The 7,454-nt window shown below is 29.1% G+C and overlaps 1 long non-coding RNA gene across 1 annotated transcript; it reads right to left on the reverse strand.

Moving 5' to 3' along the window:
- Positions 1–5,471: 5,471 nt before the first annotated feature.
- LOC142234818 (uncharacterized) lies at positions 5,472–6,941 on the reverse strand. Its single transcript, XR_012721718.1, has 4 exons — positions 6,705–6,941; positions 6,006–6,079; positions 5,846–5,938; positions 5,472–5,775 (listed from the first exon to the last, which is right to left on the reverse strand). It is a non-coding gene; the product is annotated as an uncharacterized LOC142234818 (long non-coding RNA).
- Between the last annotated feature and the right edge of the window lie 513 nt (positions 6,942–7,454).

Consider the following 7,454-nt stretch of genomic DNA (forward strand, 5'->3'; position numbering starts at 1 on the left):
TGCGAATTGACAAACAGTGGTCGTGCAGTTGTTGCTAATTTAAAAACCCTACAGACCTCACATCTAGGCGGAATAAAGCAGTTATTATTACTCGTACCTTGGTTGGTGGGTACTTTAAATCTTCTATTTTGAACAATAAAAGAGTGTCATGTCACCATAATCGATTTTACATATGTTGCTTTGCCAAGAATACCATTTGATGGAATGTTGAAGGTATCAGTGACCAAATGAAAAATCTGTGGTATTATAATACCTGAAATAGTTAAAAATGTTCTAATCGTCCCTAGGGTAGATATGGGATTCATCGTGATATCGTGATACTACTTCTTTCGTTTTGATTTACTACGACTCTCCGTTGGAGATATGAAACTTTTATTAATGAAACGTCTACTTGAATATCAACAAGAAACATATAGAAATTATTGGAGCTGAATAATTTAAAATTGACGAGATCAGAAAATTTTTAATTCATGGAATAGGCTGATTTAGTATCTGTAAAACTTATCAATTCTGAATGTCTTCCCCCAACAACAATGTTTGTTGAGGGGCTTCCACGTTTAAAGATCTTACAGAAGCCCTTTGGCTAGATGTATTTGACCTGCCTCCTCTTATCCTCTCTGCGATCGTTGCGAAAAGAAATGTTATTCACATTGTGTCAACCATTTCCTCTATGTTTGGCCTCTATAATTATAACCACGATTGTTTTCCCTGGAACTATTATATCTATGGTATTTATTGAAATTGGTTCTCCCAAATGAGTTATTATTGAAATGTCGTCTATTGTTACGATAGGCCAATACTTGATATTCTTTTTTCTCTGTGCACCCTCAAAAAAAATCGCTTCTGTAACATATACTCCCAAACATATTTTGCTTCAAGCATATATATTTTTGGGTATTGCCCAAACATTTATATGTTTGATTTCTTCCAATATATAATATGTTTGAAAGCATATTGGTCTAAACAATATAATATGTTTGGGTAGTCTAAGTTCCAAACATTTTGTATTTTTCCATCCAAATTCAATAATGTTGTCTTCCAAAAAACTATATGTTATTATGTGAACATATAATATGTTTGGAGGCATTTTGGACCCAAAAATATTATATGCTGAGAAGAATTTTCTCCCAAAGAATATTGTGCTCAAAATTTTTTTTCTGCCTAATTGTATATTGCCTCACATTTGTTTCACTTCCATGAGTTTTTTTAGTTCTTAGCACCTTTTTCTGTAATACAAACATTGTAGAAGAAATTATTAAAGTTTATAATTTTTTTTTTCAATTTTACCTTTTGCCGGACGGGGATTCGAACAGCGGACCACACAGTTTGTAAGCCAGCACACTAACCACTGGGCTACGTAGCTGTTATGGTCATCAAGAGATAATTATCGTTATAAGTTATATTTATATAGCATAGCTTGCGGCGCCCACGAGCCGATGCAAACATAACATTGTTTAACAACATAATATTGTTAAACATACATTTGTTGGCAGCGTGGAGCAGTGGTTGGTCGTCCGCCTTACGTGACGGGGGTCCTGGGTTCGATCCCTGCTTCGACCAACACCATTTTTTTTAAATATATTTTTTAAATATATTCCAGATACGTTCGGAAGTTCCCGAAAAGGTGTTCAGCATTACATACTATTATATTAAATTTTTACTACGAAATTGTAAAGTGTGTTTTATAAAAGACTTAAAGTCAGAAAAGAAAAGTGCTTGATATAAACGAAATGGACTGAGTTCAAATCAAATATTATTTTTTTATTGCAACAATAAAAATTGTGTAACAAATAAAGGTTTTTGTATACAAGTTTATAATTTTCGAAGAAATTCAAAAACTCTTACAAAAGAAGAACGTGAATTCGAGTATATAAAAATATTTTTCCATCGAATCCTAAGGTTAACGATAACCATTCAAAAGCACATTATATTTAAATTCTAAACAGTAATTTTACAACATCACATAAATTTATTTTGGTGTGAACAATTGTTTGCTAGCATGTAACACCATTAATTTAGAAATAAAAATAAATATGAATTTTTATTAACGAATAATTTTGTACTTAATTTGATTCTTAAGGCCGGTATAAATTGGTATTATCGCGTTAAAATGGCCATGTTTACCCTTTTACTTTTCTTTAATAATTTCTTTTAAAGAAAATAAACTTATTCAATTGTTGCTTTGGATCTTTCCCCACCATGTTATAATACAATTTACCGAAAAAAGTTGTAATGTTATTCTGGTTTTGCCGCTAAAATGAGAAATAATTTTAGCGGCAAAACTCGAACTCAATGCCCGCTTTTATTTTCGAAAAAATCCGTCAACTCCTCTTGGACTACTCATTAATAAAGAGGAACTAATCTCTGTTTTTATAGATCTTACTGTTTAATTTTTCACTGTTTTGCCCTGTTTTCATTTTACTTTCACAACTCTAAAAAGAGTGCACTGAAAAACTATTGTCGTGAGGCCAAAGAGTTCATGTCCTTAAAATAAGAATACAACTTTTGCTTAGCTTAGAAGACGCATTTCTCTAATATAAAGTTTTTTTCCATGTTCAAAGGTCGATACTTTCAATAAAGTCGTGTTGTCGTTATAATTAAGTGATTTGACTTAAAAATGGGTATCATAACATGAAAGAACAAATTTTTGGACTAAGGTCAACTTAACTTTAATATTCAGAAAAATTCTTTAAAATTAATGAAATTGCCTTTAAATTTGTTACATTTTTGCATCTTGACTACAAGGCAAAAATCATTAAAAAATAGGATATGTTTTTCAATACTTTATTTTAAAGACATTTTTTACTTGAAACATAGCATAATTTCTACTGGAAGTCTTGTTTTTAACGGACATTTTATAGCATATGAAAAAAAGCTGAAAAGCGAAAAATTGAAATGTGCTTCGTAGAGAATGAATTTTCTCTCCGAATACTCATTTTAATATTTTACTTAAGCATATACAATTTTTTGGCGAAGTCTTATATCACAACATATATATGTTTACTCATAATATGTAAATTTATACTTGTTTATATTCACACGTAGTATTTTTCCTATATTTAATGAAATTTTCTTTGTGTATATATATTTGTAATGCGCCAATTGGTTACTTTCATTATTTTACTTCCAGCATACACTTTGTCTCTCTTTGTAAACACATATATGTTTATGGGCTATTTCTAAATTAATATATGTTTGAATCCAAGCATATTATATTTACAAACATTTTATGTCCCAAACATAATATGTTCTAACATATTAACATATATGTCCCAAACATATTATGCTAGTTTATGAACATTATATGTTTGCACTCAAAAATATTGTGTTTAAAAATTTGAGTTCCAAACATATGAAAAAGAGTCTTTTTCGTCCGTGTGGCCTGGGGTCCGTTGGTTCAGCAAAAACTGAGGATGCGAGTATTGATTTAACAATATTAGATTTTGCATTTAGACGACAGACACTGACAGTCTGCTCAATGGCCATTTGATACGCTTTCGATTTTGTTATGCCTCAATAATAAGCGAGCGCTCTAAAGCATCAGCCAATTCCTCGGCTTGTTTGGAAAACTCTGCTATAACCTTCGAATTGTCTGGCTTTATTCTACTTCGAAGTACATTTTTTATCTCATCAATAGAAGTTATAGTCTCCGGAAGAGCTTCTCTAGCTTCACCTTCAAGTCTGATGCTTGCATACTCAGCATCAGAGAAAGCAAGAGGGAAATCAGTGCAATAAAAGTAATAGACGAACGTAGTGATGCTACTCTAGTTTTAAGCATTATGTGTTGTTGTTGTGTTACACTTGAATGTTTTGCATACGTAAGTGTATAATGTAATTCCTTTTGTTTTTCCTGTTCTCCTGATACTTGTTAATATACAATTGTTAAAATCTTTAATTATTTATAAAAATTTGTAAACTAAAACCAATAGTTGTTATTAGCATAAACCACTAAAATTATTTGCAATTTGAAAAACAATTTTGAGAAAGAATTTTACATGTCATGATTAAAAATTATCAAACCACTTTTATTGTAGATCGACTCCTGATGAAGCAATTCAATGTAATTGCGTAATATTGAAAAATAAAGAAACCAATACATACAAAAAACGATCTCAAGCTTGATTAATTATTTTATATTGGATTTACAATTTCCTTAATATTACGAGTATTTCCATGTTGTTTTTTTATTACTATGGCATTTAAGTAAATATAGAAATATTCATATGATCATTGGAACTATTTGTTTTTTATTACATTTTTCCATATACATTTGCGTTAATGTAAAACTTCTACTACATCTACTATTTAAATAAAAGCAATACGTCCAATAATTTCTTTTATTTCTTTGTTTCCATTTTTGTCATTTCATTTTTTCTCAACTTGCTTTTTATTTTTATATTCGCACATATTCCAATAGTATTACTAATGAGAACAAAATATTCTGCTTCTTCTTTTTTTGTAGCATAAAAGATTATATGAAGTAAGAGAAAACTAATTAACATGTAGAACAGTTTTTTTCATCTATGGTAAGTCAAAGAGAATCATCTTCGGCTTTTTGTTATGCTCTTCATTTTTGAGATGATCCATCAATATCTTCGTTTCTCTATATATGTACATCGTTGGTCATTACATCAGATAAAAATCAGTTTAGCATAATAAACATAACGGCATTTATTTGTTCGTCCACAAGTGGTTATATTGTTTTTGGGATGGGTTATTGCACCACATTTTCTGATGGGTTATATTAGATTCTATTTAAGTAAATTTGTTTCTATTTGCCGACTCGTTCACGTTATGTTATTATTAAAAATATTGCAATTTACTTAAATGTTCACGTTCACCGTATAATGATTTTCATTCTTCTTAAATTTGTTCTTCAGTATATTTAAAATATATTTAAATGTATATAAAATATAGACTATGGTTTTGCATTTATTGTTTCCAGAAAATTATTCATTCACATTCGGCTACAATTGTATTTCCATGGCACACAAACTTCTTTTCGATCAATCTATTGGTTTTAGATGTTTTAGAGTAGCCAAAATTAAACCCACGAGTTCAATGATGAGTCAAGACTGAATTCATTTATTAAAGCAACATTATAGATACACCGAAAAAAAAGTTTACTATTGTTTACGAAAAATGAACTAACCCATAGTAAGAATGACCATGATTTGGCGCCAAAGATTTTTTTCATCTAGATAAGTTCATGATTTTCTTATAAATAAGTTTATGTATTGCATCGTATTTTAGTTCATTCTTACTACGCTGAGGGAAGAATGTACTTACACTCATTCAAAATATTCCTGCTATCCGGAAAAATGAACAAGTTTTTGGGAATCCTATATTTAGAAATTGGTTTCAAATAAACTATTTATCAGTATAATTTTCAAAGAAGTAAATAAATTTAGGAATTAAAGGTACAACAAGCCTGTATACAACTAAGAAATTTTTCGTACAATATAAGACAATTTTTCATAACTACCAGTATTTTATTTCAAAAAATTATTATTATATTACATAAAACTATGGCTTATGATATACAATAAAAGAAATGTTTTTATTTGTACGCTGTATGTTGTTACTTTTCCGTAGTTAGTAATTGCTTCTTCAAAAGAGTAATATTCTATGTTAGTAGAATGAAACTAATTAATATCAATTTCCATTTTCTATCCATATGAAAGATATATGCCATAAGTTGCTATTTTCATTTCATTTTTGTCCAATTTCACCGATTTCGCTAGTTTTTGTTGTGTGGATTTGCGTCATAAGCCTCTGAAGTTAAAAAGGTATATGAAATATAAAAATATTATCAAATTCTATGGTATTTTGATCTTTAACTTACAAGAGAATTTTCTTAGAGCCAATAGGGATATCAGCTTAGATAGCATTAAACAGTAAGAAGATTCCAAAAAATACCATTAGATTTGCTGTCATCCTGCAAATGAAAATTATTTTTAATAAATAGAAATTTTGGCTTTATTACAAATGGACGAAAAACTTACCACATTGAAAAAAATCATCCAATTACTACATTAGTGGAATCATATCCATGCACAAATGGGACATTTTTGAAATCCTTCTCAGAATATAAATGAAATAAAAATATTATAAAATTAGATATAATTTCCACTTGTCAATATAGCATTTAGTATTTAAGGTGGATATTAAGTTCGAGTTTAGTGGCTAAAATCCCAATTTTTCATGATTAGTTTTCTTTAGAAATACATGGGAACAAAATTGAACCGTTTTTGTGTTCATTTAAAATTTATATCAAATTTTTAGTAATTTGAGGTTGCTGAATCCAAATTTACACTTGTTTTTTTAAGAGCTCCACTTTTTGAGATATACGGTTATGTTCCAAATTAAGGGACTTCCGCTATATATATTGGAATAACTTGAAAACAATTCATCATATTAAATTAAAAAACAGCTTAAAAACGATTTTCTGTTCTTAATCGTGTAATCCATTTAAAGAATATAAACTTTATAAAAAACTTGTTTCGAGCTATTCTCCATCAAGTTATATTTAAATTTGCATCGAAGGCGTATAATTTTATACTTTTCTTACTGATTTATTTCTGATTTTAGCACCTAAACTCGAACTTAGTACACACCTTAAGGACTCGCTATAACATAAAAATATAGACTCAAAAAATTGTACTGTGATCCAGATGTAGAGTAAATATAGATCATTTTATTACCACTCATTATGAATATTTTTATGTAAACCAATTTAAAACCGCACTAATTTTAAATTATTAATAGAAATATACAGTTTCTTAATATGTGATTTATTTTAGAGTTATTTATTTTTTATCAATATAAAGTGTTTTTGTTTTCTCTAACATCACACCATTCACTTATCAGTTTCTAAAATGTTACGAAATAAATGTATTTTTATTAATAAACACAAATACCGCACGCAAGCGCACCACGTGTGCGCTTCATAAATGCATCAACAGAACTGAATTCACCAATAAAACTCAAAGCCACAAATAGTCATAAAGGACACATATGTAAAGAAAAACAACTCCACACACACATGATCCCTTTCTGATCTCGCTATTGCAACAAAACAACTATCACCACAAAAGATACCAACAACACACATTCCATAACATCATCGCAATAACAAACACAAACAAACAAAAAAGATGATGCAATAATTTCATAATTTCTTCTCACTTCAATTTCCAGTATCACGTTTATTGATTAGTTGGTATTCTATCTATAGGATAAGGTAAAATATATTCAAAATTTACGAGGAATCCATAAAAAATTATATACACCCGTCAAGGATTAAATTAACTACTTTTTATTCTACTTTATCTAAAATTTTCAATGTGAGGAAATATACTCCAACTTATAGTAAAAACCGAAATAAGCTGTAGGAAGCCGCCATACGAATCGGTACTGTGGTTAAGTTAATTTTTACTACAAAATTTTTTTTC

This window comes from Haematobia irritans, chromosome 4 (genome assembly GCF_050003625.1).
Source record: "Haematobia irritans isolate KBUSLIRL chromosome 4, ASM5000362v1, whole genome shotgun sequence".
NCBI classification, from domain to species: Eukaryota; Metazoa; Arthropoda; class Insecta; order Diptera; family Muscidae; genus Haematobia; species Haematobia irritans.